Source organism: Mobula birostris, chromosome 3, assembly GCF_030028105.1.
Source record: "Mobula birostris isolate sMobBir1 chromosome 3, sMobBir1.hap1, whole genome shotgun sequence".
In the NCBI taxonomy this organism is placed as follows: Eukaryota; Metazoa; Chordata; class Chondrichthyes; order Myliobatiformes; family Myliobatidae; genus Mobula; species Mobula birostris.
In genome coordinates this window covers 176,593,404-176,611,388 of record NC_092372.1, presented here as the reverse complement: position 1 = coordinate 176,611,388, position 17,985 = coordinate 176,593,404, and the positions used below count along the sequence as shown (strand labels likewise).

General features: G+C 41.4%; 1 protein-coding gene across 1 annotated transcript in view; it reads left to right on the top strand.

Annotated features, from left to right (window-relative positions):
- The window catches only part of LOC140195440 (uncharacterized), a 442,685-nt gene that overhangs the window by 406,475 nt on the left and 18,225 nt on the right, over nt 1-17,985 (top strand). The window lies entirely within an intron of this gene.

The window sequence follows — 17,985 nt, the reverse complement described above, 5'->3', positions numbered from 1 at the left end:
GGCTGTTTTCCAATTTCTTTTATTAGGAAAGGATTAATTCTGTATATAAGGAGCACTTGATGGCTCTGGGCTTGTGCTATATGGAGTAGAAGAATGAGGGGAAATCTCAAATATTAAAAGGCCTAGCTAAGGTGGATGTGAAGAGGATGTTTTCAATAGTGGGAGAGACTAGGACCAGAGCGGACAGCCTCAGAATACAAGGATGTCCCTTTAGAACAGAGATAAGGAGGAATTTCTTTAGCTACCGGGCCGTGAATCTGTGGAATTAATTGCCTCAGATGGTGGTGGAGGCCAAGTGATTGGGTATATTTAAGACAAAGGTTGATAGATTCTTGATTAGTAAGGGCATCAAAGTTTACAAGGAGAAAGCAGGAGAACGGGATTGAGAGGAATAATTAATCAGCCATAATAGGATGGTGAAGCAGTCTCATTGGGCTGAACAGCCTAATACTGCTCACATGTGTTTATGGTCATAAAGTTATAGAACACTACAGCACAGAAATAGACCCGTTGGCCCATCTAATCCATGCCAAACTATTAGTATGCCTGGACCCGTCAATCTGAAACTGCACCATAGCCCTCCATACCCCTCCTATGTCTCATGGTCTTATTAATTCTCATTCAAAATGCATCAGGACCTTGAAGAAGTAATTGTCTGAGATGTACATAGGTGGTGCAATGTTTGTAAAACATATGTGACAGGCTGTGGTGGTGCCTCACAACCTCATTGTATAATGTGTCTCAGACTCGGGAGCAAAACTGATTGAGGGTTGCTGCTTAGTTCTTCGTCTTTAGAATTCGTAATGTTTTTTCCCTTTAATCTTCTAACTATTCAGAAATGTAACACCATCTTTAAGAATCCCTTAATTTGGTAGTGTGAAAGGCACAAATAGAAACATTGCTGTGCTTTATTACACCTCCTGCAACTAAGCTTCAGACTGTTAGCATATTGTATGATTTCTGTTTGTCAGTACAATGTGCTCAGACCATTGTGCTGGAATATATTTGTGAAATAATACATCCCCTTTACTTCTCTGAACTGAATATAAGCAGCAGTGGGATCAGCTAGATGTTTTTACCATTGATATCTGAAGTTTTATTTTATATATAATATTTATTGAAATACAGCACAGAATAGGCCTTTCCGGCCCTTCAAGCTGCGCTGCCACGCAGTCCCATGATTTAATCCTAACCTAATTAAATGACAATTTACAATGACCAATTAACCTACTAACTGGTACATCTTTGGACTGTGGGAGGAAGCTGGAGCACCCGGAGGAAACCCACGGGTCACAGGGAGAACGTACACACTCCGTGCAGATGGCGGTGAGAATTGAACCCCTATCGCTGATACTGTACAGTGTTGTGCTAACCACTATGCTACCGTGTATGAAGCTGATTCGGAAGTCCCAGGGCCTAGGATACTTGTTAAGTTTCCACTTATAGCCAGACTGTTGGTCTGTTATGAATGATGCCCTGTGTTGTTGCAGATTCAATAAAAGATTATAATACTTGCTACAAAGAGCTGATTCCTGCATACTATTGTGGTTTGATTAAGGGCATAACATACAAGAGGAAATAATTAGTATATTTGTAAAAGTAACTGATTAAAGCAGTGTGCCACATTAAGGTTGCTATGGTAATTTTGATAAAACATACTTAAATCTGGGTAAATCTGATGATAAGTGGTAAAAGACTTGAGTCCTGATGAAGATGCTCAATCCAACATGACAACTGTCTTCCATCCCCTATCAAGAAGGACTTAAAGCTCTCCACATTTCTTGATAACAGACCTAACCAGAACCCCTCTGCCTCTTCCCACCCCTGTCTGATCCTTACCCTCAACAATTTCTCCTTCAGTTCCTCCCAACTTTCTCCAAACTAAAGTTGTTGCCATGGGCACCCACATAGGCCCCCAGCTATGGCTGCCTGCTTATCAGCTACGGGGAACAGTCCATGTGCCAAGCCTACACTGGTAATGCTCCCTAACTTTTCCTGACAACTGCATTGGGGCTACTTCTTGCACCCATGCTGAGCTCATTAATTTCAACAACCTTTCTCCAACTTCCATCCGCCCTCAAAATTACGTGGTCTATCTCAGACGCCTCTCGATCTCTTCTTCATCTCTGGAGAGAGACTCTACACTGCTATCTTTTACAACCTACTGTCTCTCAGAGTTATTTTGACTATACCTCTTCCCACTCATTACTTCTCTCAGTTCCTCCGTCTCTGCTGTAACTGCTCTCAGGATGATTTACATCTGAAATGTTTTCTGTTTTCAAATAATAAGGTTTCACTTCCACCATCATCGATGCCGCCCTCATCAGCATATTGTCCATTTCCCATGCATTTGCCCTCACCCCATCTTCCCGCCGTCATAATAGGGATAGGGTTGGCCTTGCCCTTACCTACCACTCCATAGGCCTCCATATCCTGCACATTTCTTCTTCTTTTTCCCATTATGCTGCTGGCGTTTAGGTCGGTCGGGACGGTCCTCCATCTCTGGTGACATTCACAGCTGCCTTCATCATGTCAATAGCTTCCTCTCGGTTTACCGTCAGTCATGTACGTCCCTGGTGGAGACTCAGGATTACTGTCACACACAGATGTAGAAGGATTCTTCCATTGCTGTTTCCATAACAGTTTTGTTTGATCAGGATTATTAGCCCTGAGCTGAACCCTAGAACCTGGAGGACAGTGGACCATACTTCGCTGGCCCCTACCCTTTGACCTGTTTGGCATGGGTCACCCTACCAAGAGCCAAAGCATAAGGTCTTGACTCCAGCCAGCATAGCTCTCTAGGTCCTCAAGGCATGGAGGTTTCCAAAACAGAACAAGATTGGGGTCCTCTTGGAGAACCTAGCACATTATTCTCCGTAATAAAAAATAATAATATTAAATCATTGGGAAGAGATGACATAGGATTGGAAGGTATAGAGTCTCTATGGGTTGAGTTAAGAAATGGCAAGGGTAAAAGGACCCTAATGGCAGTTGTATACTGGCCTCCAAACAGCAGCCGGATGTGGATTACAAATTACAGCAGGAGATAGAAAAGACATGTCAGAAGGGCAATGTCATGATAATCATTGGGGATTTTAACATGAAGGTGGATTGGGAAAACCAGGCCAGTACAGGACCTCAACAGGGAGAATTGGTAGAATGTCTAAGGGATGGCTTTTTAGAACAGCTTATTATTGAGCCCACTAGGGGTTTGGCTGTGCTGTATTAGGTATTGTGCAATGATCAAGAGGTGATAAGAGAGTTTAAGGTTAAGGAACCCTTAGGTAACAGTGATCACAATATGATCGAATTCACTTTGAAATTTGAGAAGGCGAAAGTAAATTCCAATGTGTCGGTACTTCAGTGGAATAAAGGAAATTACAACGACATGAGAGGGGAACTGGCCACGGTTGCCTGGAAAGGGACGCTAGCAGGAAGGACAGCAGAGCAGAAGTGGCTGGAGTTTCTGTGAAAAGTGAGGGAAGTGCAAGACAAATATATACCAAATAAAGAAGAAATTTTTGAATGGAAGAAGGACACTACTGTGGCTGACAAGTGAAGTCAGAGCCATATAAAATGCAAAAGGGAGGGCATAGAATGAAGCCAAAGCTAGTGGGAAGATAGAGAATTGGGAAGCTTTTAAAAGCTTGCAGAGGGAAACTAAGAAGCTTATTAGGAAGGAAAAGATGAATTATGAAAGGAAGCTGGCGACTAATATCAAAGGACATACTAAAAGCATTTTTAAGTATATAAAGGGTAGAAGAGAGTGAGGGTATTGGACCAATAGAAAATGACGCTAGAGATATTGTAATGAGAGATGCAGAGATGGCAGAGGAACTGAATGTATATTTTGCATTAGTCTTCACAGTGGAAGACATCTGTGGTATACCGGACATTCAAGAGTGTCAGGGAAGTGGAATATGTGCAGTGAAAATTACGACTGAGAAGATGCTCAGGAAGCTTAGTGGTCTGAGGGTGGATAAAACTCTTGGACCTGATGGAATGCACCCTCAGGTTCTGAAGGAAGTAGCTGGAGAGATTGTGGAGGCATTAACAATGATCTTTCAAGAATCAATAGATCCTGGCATTGTACTGGATGACTGGAAAATTGCAAATGTTACTCCACTATTTAAGCAGGGTGGGAGGCAACGGAAAGGAAACTGTAGACCTGTTAGCCTGGCATCAGTGGTTGGGAAGTTGTTGGAATCGATTGTTAGGGATGAGATTACAGAGTACCTGGAGGCACATGACAAGATAGACCAAAGCCAGCATAGTTTCCTAAAAGGAAAATCCTGTCTGAATAACCTACTGCAATTTTTTGAGGAAATTGCAAGCAGGGTAGACAAAGAAGATGCAGTAGATGTGGTGTACTTGGATTTTCAGAGGGCCTTTGACAAGGTGCCACACATGAGGCTGCTTAGCAAGGTAAGAGCCCACGGAATTACAGGGAAGTTACTAGCGTGGGTGGAGCATTGGTTGATCGGCAGAAAGCAGAGAGTGGGAATAAAGGGATCCTATTCTGGCTGGCTACTGGCTGGTGGCGTAGTGGCATCAGCACCGGACCTTGGAGCGAAGGCTCCCGAGTTCAAATCCAGCTGGCTCCCTTGCACGCTTTCCATCCGTGCTGGGCTGAGCATCGAGCTAGCAACTCGGCCTCGTAAAAATAAGAAAGCTTGCTAAAAAAAACGCTGTCATGACGGTGTCCCGATGACTGCACTCGGAGTTAGGGGCTTTCTTCTTCTTCTTCATTCTGGCTGGCTGCCGGTTACCAGTGAAGATCCACAGGGGCCGGTGTTGGGACCGCTGCTCTTTGGACTTTGGGATTAATGGATTTGTGGCTAAGTTTGCCGATGATACAAAGAAAGGTGGAGGAGCGGGTAGTGTTGAGGAAACAGAGAGCCTGCAGAGAGACTTAGATGGGAGAGGGTTCAGAGAAAATTCACGAGAATGATTTCAGAAATGAAAGAGTTACCATATAAGGAATGTCTGGCAGCTCTTGGGCTGTATTCCCTGTAGTGCAGGAGGATGAGGGGGGATCTCATAGAAACATCCTGTATGTTAAAAGGCCTGAATATATTGATATGGCAAGGTGTTTTCCCATGGTAGGGGAGTCTAGGACAAGAGGGCATGACTTCAGGATTGAAAGATGTCCATTTCGAGCAGAGGTGCGGAGAAATTACTTTAGTCAGAGGGTGGTAAATCTGTGGAATTTGTTGCCATGAGCGGTTGTGGAGGCCAAGTCATTGAGTGCATTTAAGGCAGAGACAGATATGTTCTTGGTTAGCCAGGGCATCAAAGGGTATGGGAAGAAGGCAGGGGAGTTGGGATAACTGGAGGAATTGGATCAGACATGATTGAATGGCAAAGAAGACTCGATGGGCTGAATGGCCTACTTCTCCTATATCTTATGGTCTTATGGTAATTTCCACCATTTCTAATGGATCCTATCATTAAACACATCTTTCCCTTCCCCCTAATTCTCCACTTAGCATAGGGATCAATCTCTACATGACTCACTTGTCCATTCATCCCTCTCCATTGATCTCCCTCCTGCAAGTGTGACAAGTGCTATACCTGCCCCTGTCTATAACTTCTCCCTCACCACCATTCGGGATCGCAAATGGTCTTTCCAGCTGAGGTGATAATTCACCTGTGGGTCTATTGGTATCCGGTGATCCTGATGCAGACTCCTCTACATCAGTGACACCCAACATAGATTGTGAGATTTCTTTGTAGAGCACCTTTGCTCTGTTTGCCACAAATGGCAGGATCTCCCAGTGGCCACCCATCTCAATTTGACTTTCCATTCCATTATGACATGTCTGTCCATGGCCTTCTCTACTGCAGGAGTCCCCAACCTTTTTTCCCACTGCGGACCGGTTTCATATTGACAATATTCTTGCGGACTGGCCGACCTGGTGGGGGGGGGGGGGTGGGTGGAAAGGTTGCCAACGGACAAGAGTAGAGCCAAATATGTTGATTACACAGAGACTACAATGACCATGAAGCCTTGCGCAAGCACAGTGCGCATGCGTGTACCGGCCGATGTTTTCTTCAAATCGTTTTTGGCAATTCTGTTGGGGGGGAGAGGGTGTTAATCACGACCGCAATATAGGTGATAAGTGGCTAATACACTCAATTTTGTTTCTAAAAGGGTTTATCTAACAAATTTAATATTAAATGCACAGCGCATATTTTCCTCGCATGAATATAGCGATAAATCAATTATCAGGGAAGGACAGGGGAGCTTGAAGTGAGTGTTGAATGAACTTCCAGGTGAAGTGGTAGAGGCAGGTTCGATATTATCATTTAAAGAAAAATTGGATAGGTGTATGGACAGGAAAGGAATGGAGGGTTATGGGCTGAGTGCAGGTCAGTGGGACTAGGTGAGAGTAGTGTTCAGCATGGACTAGAAGGGCAGAGATGGCCTGTTTCCATGTTGTAATTGTTATATGGTTATATAAGTAAGTCAATAGCATCATAACATTTTAAGTAACGTTTGGATATTAAACACACAACACATATTTTCCCCGTATGAACATATAAAATCATTGCAACACACCAATATCGCTAAATCGGTGAGAGCCCTGGGCTTGTTTCTCTGCAACAAGACGGTCCTATCGAGGGGTGATGGGAGACAGCGATACTCGAAGGGGGTTCCTTATGTCCAGTCTATTCCGCAATTTAGTTTTCGTTGCATTCATTGCAGAGATATGTTGGAAATGGAAACAACGTTTTCAGTGCTTTCGTGGCTATCTCAGGATATTTAGCTTTGACTTTGAGATCCTGAATGCCGGCAGAGATGTTATGTCAAACATACTTTTCAGCCCGCCGTCATTTGCAAGCTCGAGGAGTTGACCTTCTTCCCACGCTGACATGGATGACATGCGGGTAATGACCTCGCATGCGTAATGGCTCAACAGTGAGCATGACAGGGAATGAGGAAAGGTGCAGCTGACTCATATCGCCAAATCATATCGTTTCCTCGTGGCCCGGTAGCACATGCTTTGCGGCCCGGTGGTTGGGGATCGCTGCTCTATTGCCACGATGAGGCCAAACACAACTGGAGAAACAACACCTTATATTTCATTAAGGTAGCCTCCAACCTAATGGTGTGAATATTAATTTCTCCAACTTCCAATAAACTCTCCCCCTTTCCTCTTTCTCTTCCCGATTCCAGTTACCCTCTCACCCCTTCTCACCTTCACATCACCTCCTTTTCGTTCCTTTCTTCCTCCCTTCTCCTCTGTGGCCCACTGTCCTCTTCTGTCTGATTCCTTCTTCTTCAGCCCTTTATCTTTTCTACCTATCCCCTCTCAGGTTGCTTCATCAAACTCCACCAACTTTCCCTTTCACGTTGTCTCACCTATCACCCGCCAACTTGTACTCCTTCCCTTTCCATCCTACCCCACCCTATCTGTGCTGCCTCGTTTTTTTACAGTCCTGATGAAGGGTCTCAGCAGGAAACATTGAAATGCTGCGTTCCTCCAGCATTTGTGACAAAAGATTTTAACAATCTTTTGTAGGATGTTGCTGGACTTCAAAATGAGACAGGGACCAATGTATTAAGGAAATATAAAATAATATTTTTCAGCAGAAAAAGATATAAGGCTTTAAAGAGAGAGATGCAATGCGACTTTTTTATTGCAATTGTAAATATCTGGCAGAGGCATATTTTGCCAAATGTCTTGTTTATGCGTTGTGGAGTTCAAAACTTCTACAACATAACAAAAGCATTAAAGGAAAAGTAGAATTTAGTATTTCAGTTTTTCACAGATCTCATCATTCAAACTGAAAAGAAATTATCATTTGGTAGCTGTAGAATTAAGTTTTCATATTTTAACGTTCATCTCCAAAATACAATTCCTTTCCTTCCTAATTTTTACCATTGACGGTGAAATGGGTTTCGCCTTCTACCTTTTAGAAATCAGCATCCATTCACACTCCATTTATTATTCCCTCCTCCTCTGACATGAGCTACTCCTTCTATTCTCCCATTATTTCTAAACATCCCTTCAGAGCCTGCAGTCCTCCCTGTTCAGCCTCTTTCCTGGATCGCTCCATCTTGCTAATTCTCAGTCTATTTCTAAGCTACTCAGAGTTAGCCCTGACTGAACATCTGAAAATTTCAGTCAATGATTTTCCCTCTCCTAACAGGGTTGACCATGTTTATTCTGAATATGAGATATCATTCTCTATGTAGAGAACAATACAGATGTCAAATTTTAAAATGTAAATCTTACCTTCCCATGAGATTCTCTTAACATCTCCCTGATGTTCCTGGTTAGAATACATTAACCAGCTTTTTCCAGATGCAGCATTAAGTACAACAATTAAAGAAAATCGGAAATGCCAGCACTTTTATTTCAGATGTGCAGTAGTCAGGGCATCACCTTCTAGTAATTTCAGATGATAATTCTGTGTTTCCTTTATACTCTTCATCCATACTGACTTTGTCTTCCTTTACTTGACTCAGGGTGCTGTATGGTGCTCCTTTTGTCCTTTAACCTATCTATCACAAACCTTAATTTTTGTTTTCTCGTTCCCCTCTGCCCCATTATTCTCTACATATTCAGAGTTACCTGTGTGACCCTCAGGTTCGGATGGCGGCGTTAGTCCAGGGAAGACAGTCTCTGGCCCCGCCAGATGTGTGAAATCTGAGGTGGAAAACCTCTTGTTTGTGTGGATGCTGTGTGATCTGTTCCCCCGTCACAAATCAGTACCACGAAACAACAGTCAGTACACCATATGCAATTAAACAATTTAGCTTTATAATTCTTAATTTGACTAAAGGGTTAGTAAAGAAAAACGAAAAGAAAAGGGCTCACTTTAATGAAACAGTCTATGGGTGCACTTTGGAGCTCACGGTTTTCCTTCTGTTGGTCCTCCTTCGTTTTCCGCGGGCTTTGTCGACTCCTGGCCTGACTCCAAGTCCACTCCATCCTGCTGTCTATGACCTCTCCTTTCTGGCATCTTCTCTCTTCATCTCTCGCTGAGCAAAAGACCCAGATCACCTCGTTCTCAGGGATACAACAAGAAAAAACACTCCCTTCATTGCACAGTGTACATTCCAAAGCCCCTGTTATATCTAGCCATAACCCAAACACTGCTGCGACAGAAAAACCATTACATTAGCAATGAATCATTTCCCAGGGCATTACACCTGTAATGTTTCCCAATTCTGATAGGTCATTTTACTGATCCATGAATACCAATTCTATCTCCATAAACGCTGCCTGATATCTGAATATTTTCAGTATTTTTTTCAGTTTTACTTAAGATTTTCAGCATTTAAAGAAATTTGTTTTAGTGTGTGATAGATCATGTTCACTCACATTTCCAGATTTATTTAGCTGCCACTGCTATTTATCATTATTTTTCATCTCTCTGTTTCCAAAAATACCACTGTAGTTCGTCTTATTCTGAAAGATCTATGTAGCACATTTGCCTACCTTCATGCCATGCTCCTACCTACGTCTGAGTTGTGTTTCTGACTCATCACCTTGATGGAGAAGAGAGTTCATGCATCAGCATGTTTCTGTCATGGTGTTTTTCATGGCTATACAAACACTGACATTGTGAATTGGTTTAGTGGATTCAACAGCCAGAGAGGACATGGTTCTCTTGAGACTGAGTTGCAAGACTTATGAATGTCACAGTTATCTTGGGATGGGATTATCAGTGATTCTTTGGATGACAGGTCATTTATCTTCAGGAGTGTCATCAGTGTTGTGTGAATCTTTTCTGACAGTTGATAATACTCCATCATGAGAGCACATTCTCTTAATACAGGGATTATTTTCTGTAAAGTAACTAATCCAAGATGCTATTATATATTTTACTGGAATAACATTGTGCATTTCATTGCTATGATTATGAGACAACTTCAAATTTCATAAAGTTGCCTGTGTGAGTGTGTACATCTTGTAACAAAATTACTTTCATATAGTCATGAGCTTCTCCAAGATAAAAAAAAGAATGATGAAAAGTTAGTTTAGTTTTGTTCTTAAATAAATAGTATTTTTAAAATCTATTTAAATGTATCCACAAATTATGGAAAATTAAATCATGACAGTATTGGCATCAGTACAATTTTATTTATATGTTTGAAATCAGAAATGAATATGCTCTCTTTGTCTGTATTTAGTATCATCAAAATATGAATTGTAGCTAAGTATTAGTAGTGGCATTGAGAAAATTGCTTAAATGTTAATGGAAGCATGAATTTTAATGCTATATCTTTAATGAAATATTCCTATAGGGCTGCACCTCACAGAGTCAATAAGCCTGCAAACATCATCAGTGTATTTTTCTTAACTGTTTATTGCTAAGAATGGTACATTTTTTCACAAACCAGATTGTCTTTGTATTATCACCAGACCTGGATATATTACACCCATCCAGATCAATGATATAGATTACAAACAGCTGGAGCCCAAGCATTGATCCTGGTGCAAGTTACTAGACAATGCCTCCCATCCTGAAAATGACCCTAGTCTGCTTTATGTCCAATAACAATATCTCAATCCATACCACTTGTGTGGATAGCCGTATCCCAATTGTATGAATTTAATTTTATTCATTTAGAACTATTTTAAGATTTAGTGTGTGAGAGTGAGTGAGTGTGTGTGTGTGTACACACGCATGTGTGTACGCACATGTATATATGATTAACTATGGAATTAAAACAGTACCTTCCAGTTACTTACCAGGGCCTAGATTATTACATATTGAAATTTTTCTCCTCTTCCATAATACTAAATGCTGCATAATTTAGCCTAAATAAATATTTATTTGTAACTGCCAAATAATTATTGGAAGTATTACTTCAATAATTCAAAGTATTTCAGAGAGTCCTGAATAATCTCACATCAGATAGATTCCATCTCTTCTAAAATAGTAAAAATAATTTTGATGAAGGTCAGAGTAAAATAAATGTTGAGTGCAGTTTTCGATTAACTTTTTAACCTTCCAATCACAAAAGGATCTATATTACTCTTTTCAGTCATTACCTGAAGTGAGATTGACATCCAAGGTATAGGAACAGAGACACAAGTACTGTCCACACCATGCAATTTAATAGGAAGCTCAACAGTGCAGTCATTATGGTGGCACCTTCAAAAAATATTTGGAACAAAATACAGTATTGATTCTTGACTGAGTGAAATTTAAGCCCTTTTCCAATAAAAATATATAAAAACAAAAATATCGATTAGCTCTAGTTTTCATGATTATTTTGTCCAGTGATTGAGGGATTTGGAATGTGTTGCATGTGGAATTGAAGATAAAATGTACAGTAAGTGTTTGAGAACACATTGCTGCCTGTCTTATATTTTTAAAGTTGAAGGAGACATTGTTGCACTATCATTAATTAGCATATCATACCAACTTACAAACTGACTACCACATCTGCATTAATAATGGGAGTTAACTCTCTCATCCTCCTGGATTGCAAAGCACCATACTTAATCGTGTTGAGCTTTCGTTGCGATGAAGACACCCTGAAGGTAGCTTTCCAGAATGCTAGCTAAGATAGCCTGAGGTTAAACTGAAAATCCAGCTTCTTGTGATAAAGCTGAATAGTAAGTATGGTTTCAGTTTATTCACCAGAAAAATTATAAGAAGGCAACTCAGCCCAAGGCCTTTATCAAGTATGTGAAAATATTTAAATTGCAAATATAAGACAAACTATACTTTCAAGGAGGTTATTAACTAGACCTAATCTGACATGTATAAATATGATTGACCGTGAAATGAGCAAATGCAGCCTGCAGCAGGAAACTGGAAATATTAAGAATTATTTTCAGTCTTTTTTAATCGTAAGTTTAGGATATTTTCCTTGAATGCAGACTTTGCCTGATTATCTCTTATGGGCCGTGCAGTACCTTGTTGAATCGTTACCTGTTTGCAATTGTTCAACTGATTTGAGCTGATTTGGCAAAAGGCCGTACTGTTTGCCTCCAGAAGGTGATTTGTTTTAAAACCATTTCAGCATAGTCCTATTAAAATCTGTCCATTTATTACCCAGCTATATAGGTTTTTATGTCATTTGATTAAGTAAAATTTGTTTTGCATTAGAACGAGTTGACCTGGAAAAAGTAAAATGGTTTGCAAGAATTCAAATTAAGCTTTATATTTAAGAATAAGTTGGACAAATACACGGATGGGAGGTGTATGGAGGGATATGTGCAGGTCAGTGGGACTAGGCAGAAAATGGTTCGGCACAGCCAAGAAGGGCCAAAGGGCCTGTTTCTGTGCTGTAGTTTCTATGGTTCTATGGTTCTTTCAAATATCAATGGGAAAGCACCCTAGAGCAAAATTTACATTTTTTAATATTCAGAATGAAAGATTTATAAATTGTTGGCCAGACAACTGAAATACATTTTGGCTATAACTGTGCACTGAATAGTGTGTGTTTTACATATTATCCTATGCGACAAGCAATGCATATTGAATTTGGAATCTTTGCTATTTAGGATGCAGTTTAATGTATTCAGGTATTAAATAATATGATTTTAATTTAACTTTTAGCATCCCATGGAATATTTCTGTACCATTGTAAATGGATAAGTGTGCTATATTAATGATGGAGTATACCAAAGTTCAAAAATAAATGGAAGCATGTTAATGTTTCTTCCAGTTTGACGGTTTTGTTCAGTACACTCATGAAGTACTTGCACGGAATGAATTTCAATATATTTACTCCTTTGATGCCTTTCCCTTTTCACAGACCTTGAATCAGCACTTAAAGAGTGGTCCAATAGCATTCCTTGTGTTTATGATAGAAAACTACAGAGTGCAATTTTATACAAAATTGTGCAGGGGTGTGTGTGTGTGTTTGTAAAGTGATTGCTCATTGAAAGCACTGATTTAAGTTCCAGCCATGTAGTTTGTTAAGAAATGCTTTGGTGACATGCAGAACATTGTTTACTCAAACAGAGGCATATTCTAATATAAAAGAAAACAATGGAAAGAACGCTCAGATTATGTAACAATGCTTGCCTCAAAACATTGTAATTATTATTCCTTTAACAGTATTCTTCCCCCATTTTACATTCTGATGTGCCATGGGCATTCCTAATCAACATGAGGAAATGCCTTATTTGATCCCATGATTTCTGTAAGTTGCATTTTTGGACTGGGTGCTGCATAATTGACATGAATGTAATCTGTTTTTTTTATAAAGCTTAGCAACTTTACAGATGTCTTTTTCAACAGAACCAGACAATTGTTAGTGCAAATCCATATCTCACCATACAACAGCACATGCATTAATTTTAAAGATGTTGCTGAGCTCTTGCTGTTATATTGAAGGCACTAACATACATAGATTTACCCCACAATTTCTTTCTCTTGTTTAAGTCAATAATTATAAACTAATCTAAATCTAAATGTGAATTGTAAAACATGTATGTCAACAGTAAAAAAAGACAAACTGCTGGAAGATTTCAGCAGGTTGAACTGAATCTGTATAAGAAAAGAAACTGTTGATGTTTTGCATTGAGACACTGCATCAGCACTGAAAAGGGAAGATAGCCAATAAAAAGGGGAGAAGAGAAGGTGTGAAAGAGGGACAATTAGGTGATTGGTGGAGTTAGGAGAGATGAAGCATCATGAGCAGTTAGAACCTGTTCAGGAGGAAGGGGACAGAGTTGGGAGACAGAGAAAGGTGGGTGACAGGTAGAAACAAACAAGGAAGAAAAGGGGAAGATGTGGCCAGGTGCAGGAGTAGGTGGGGACAGCTGTTGGATGGTGACAAACTGGGACACAAATGCTACCATTGCTAAAATCTGATAAATAAGGTGTTACTATGAGCCATTTGGGAAGAAGTGCAGGTGGAGCCAGATGAGGAGGAGGAAATCTGACTGGTGAAATGTGTGGGTAGTGGATGGATGGAACCTAGTGGGTAGTGGGCCCTATCCAATATATCACAGGCACATCCCTCCCAGCCTTGGTAAAATCAAGAAGGCATTATCGATTATCAAGGATTTCCACCATCTAGGCTCCACCATCTTTTCACAGCTACCATTAGGCAGGAGGTATAGAAACCTGTAGTCCCACATCAGCAGGTTCAAGAACAGCTTCTGCCTTAAACCATTTTATTCTTGAACTAATTGGGAAAACCCCTAATCACTACAGTTTAGCAAATCCTGGACCACTTTGCATGAAAATAGACTTGTTTTTTCTTTGTTCTGACTGCACTTTCAGGTAAAAATTGTGTATCGTTTATATTTAATTTTTGTTTTTCTTGTGAATTCTGTTTATATGATACTATGTGCCTGTGATTCTGCTGCAAGTAATTTTTTCATTGCAACTGTGCTGACATGTACTTGTGCATATGACAGTAAACTCGACTTTGACAATGCTGGATGTAGAGGTTTGTAAGGTGGCAACTAAGAACTCTATCACTGCTTTTTTTGAGAAGAGAGGATTGAGAGCAGGCATCTGAAAAATTGAGGAAATACACGAGAGAGCTCTATCAAGGACAGTGGAAGTGATGCTACATTTTCTGAAGATATCCTGAAGTGGAAAGTATCATCTTAGATCCTCGGAGAAAGCAGAAAGTGGGTGGGGGGGGGGTGGTGGTGGAGGGAAAGATGTGCTTGGTGGTGGTATCCCACTGGAGGTGGCGGGAGTTCTGGAGAATTATGTGCTGGACATTGAGGCTGCTGGGGAGGTAGATGATGAAGGTGGGGTCAAGGATTCCTCCCGATGTAACTCCCCTGTCCATTCGTCCCTCCCCACTGATCTCCCTCTTGGCACTTATCCTTGCAAGCAGACCAAGTGCTACACCTGCACCTACACCTCCTCCCTCACTACTCTACTGGGCCCCAAGCAGTCCTTCCAGGTGAGACGACTTTTCACCTGTGAGTCTACTGGGGATCATATACTGTTTTTTTGTTCTCCCGGTGTGGCCTCCTGTATATCGGTGAGACCCGACATAGATTGGGAGACCGCTTTGCCTAGCATCTATGCTCCCTCCGCCAAAAGAAGCAGGATCTCCCAGTGGCCACCCATTTTAATTCCACTTCCCATTCCCATTCCAATATGTCAATCTATGGCCTCCTCTACTGTCGCGATGAGGTCACACTCAGGTTAGAGGAAACACACCTTATATTCCATCTGGATAGCTTCCAGCCTGAATGCCGATTTCTCGAACTTCCGGTAATGCCTCCCCCTCCTTCGCCATTCCCCATCCTCTTTTCCCTCTCTCAACTTATCTCCTTGACTGCCCATCGCCTCCCTCTGGTGCTCCTCCCCCCTTTTCTTTCTTCTATGGCCTTCTGTCCTCTCCTCTTAGATTCTCCCTTCTCCAGCCCTGTATCTCTCTCACCAATCACCTTCCCAGCTCTTTACTTCATCCCTCCTCCTTCCGTTTTCACCTATCACCTTTTGTTTCTCTCTCCCCTCCCACCTTTTAAATCTACACCTCATTATTTTTTCTTCAATCCTGCTGAAGGATCTTGGCCCAAAATGTCGACTGTACTCTTTTCTATCGATGCTGCCTGGCCTGCTGAGTTCCTCCAGCATTTTGTGTGTGTTGTTTGGATTTCCAGGATCTGCAGATTTTCTCTTGTTGTGAGTTGCCAGGCAGGATAGTGGAATGCTCCCATTGTGGGATGTAGGAAGGCGGGAAGACCTCCGATGTCCCTGACAACGTCATCTAGAAGAAGTGCATCCAGCTGCAGCTTCTAACACTCCCCATTAAGGAGTTGGAGCTAGAACCTGATGAACTCTGGATCATTTGGGAGATAGATAGGACATATTGAGAGGTAGTTACACCCAAGATGCAGGAGACAGGAGACTGCTTGACGAGAAGGGGAAATGGGTTAAGAAGCCAGTGCAGAATACCCCTGTGGCCGTCCCCTCATCAACTGTTATCAGTATGGATACCACTGGGGAGGATGACCTAGCAGAGGAAAGTCACAGTAGTCTAGTCTCTGGCACTGAGTCTGGCTTTGTGATTCAGAAGGGAAGGGGGGAGAAGAGGCAAGCTGTGGGGATAGGGGTTTCATTAGTTAGGGGAGCAGAAAGGAGGTTCTGTGGATAAGAACCAGATTCCCAGATGGTACATTGCCTCCTGGCCAGGGTTCAGGATACCTTGGTTCGAGTCCTCAGCATTCTTAAGTGACAGGGTGAACAGCCAGAGGTCGTGGTCCATATAGGCACCAGTGATGTAGGTAGGAAGAGTGACAAGGTTCTGCAAAATGAGTTCAGCGAGTTAGGTGCTAAATTAAAGGTCAGGACCTCTAGGGTTGTGATCTCAGGATTGCTGCCTGTGTCACATGCTGGTGAGGCCGGAAATAGGAAGATCATTCTGTTTAACTTGTGGGCAAGAAGTTGGTGTAGGAAGAGGGTGTCAGATTTTTGGATTATTGGGCTCTCTTCCAAGGAAGGTAGAAGAGTCTGTTTGCACCTGAAGTGGAGGGAGACTAATACCCTCACAGGAAGGTTTTCTAGTGCTTAAAGAAGGTGGGGGGTGGTGGAGAGTTTAAACTAGAGATCAGGGAGATGGAATCCAGAGTGCCAGAACAGATAATGGAGAGATTGTGGAGACAGATGTTGTTAAGGCCTCAGACAAAGTCACAAATCAAAAAGTTGAGCGTGGAGTGACTAATGTTCTGAGCTGTGTACACTTCAGCACAGGAACTATCCTAGGAAAGGCAGATGAACTCAGGGCATGGATCAACACATGGAATTATGATAGTGTAACCATTAGTGAGACTTGGTTGCAGGAGAGGCAAGAATGGCAGCTCAGTAATCTGAGATTTCGTTGTTTTAGATGTGACAGAGAGGGAGGAAGGGTGGTGTTACTAGTCAGGAAAAATGTCATAGCTGTGCTCAATCAGAACAGACTGGAGAACTTGTCTGGTGAGACTTTATGGGTGGAACTGAGAAATAAGAAAGGTATGAGCATGTCAATGGGCAATATTATAGACCACCCAGCAGTCCACAAGATTTAGGGGAACAAATCTGTAGGGAAATTGCAGACTGTTGCAAGAAACAGAGGTAGTTATGGTAGGAGATTTTAACTTTCCACATAGTAGGGGCTCATATACTGTCAAAGGACTAGATCGGATAGAGTTTGTCAAATGTGTTCAGGAAGGTTTCCTTAATCAGTATATAGAACTCCCAATGAGAGTGTGCGATATTTGATCTCCTATTAGGGAATGAGACAGGGCAGGTGACAGAAATTTGTGCAGGGGAACACTTCATATCTCGTGATCATAATACCATTAGTTTCAAAGTAAATATGGAAAAAGATAGGTATGGTCTGCAGGTTGAGATTCTGAGTTGGAGAAAGGCCAATTTTAATGGTATTAGAAGGGATTTGGCATGTGTAGATTGAGACAGGCTGTTTTCTGGCAAAGGTGTACTTAGTAAGTGCAGGGCCTTCAAAAGTGAAAGCTTATATGTCTCCATCAGAATAAAAGATAAAGATAACAGGTTTAGGGAACAAAGGTTAATTTTTATTATCGAAGTATAAAACTCTGAAATTCTTCAAATCTCCGGGTAGCCATTTAAACCAAGAAAGAATAGAAAAGCAGCATGATTATCCACCCCTAGATCCCACCTCTCCGTTTAAAAAAAAAACAACAAACAAAAACAGATCAGGCACGTCGACCCCCAAATCCCTCCTCTTGCACAAAAAAATGAACAAAACAGGTCAGACACATCAACCCTAAATCCCTCTTCCCGCATAAAATAAAGAACAAAACAAATCGGGCACATTGAACAAAACAAAGACAAAACAAAAACATTGCTTTTCAAAGAGATATTGAGGCCCTGGTTAACAAAAAAAAAGGTGTGGAGCGGGTATAGGCTGGTAGAAATAAATCAGGTACCAATGGAGTGTAAGAAATGCAGAAGAATACTTAAGAAAGAAATTAGGAAGGCCAAAATAAGGCATGAGGTTGCCATGGCAGACAAGACAAAGGACAATCCTAAAGGACTCTACAGATATGTTAAGAACAAAAGGATTGC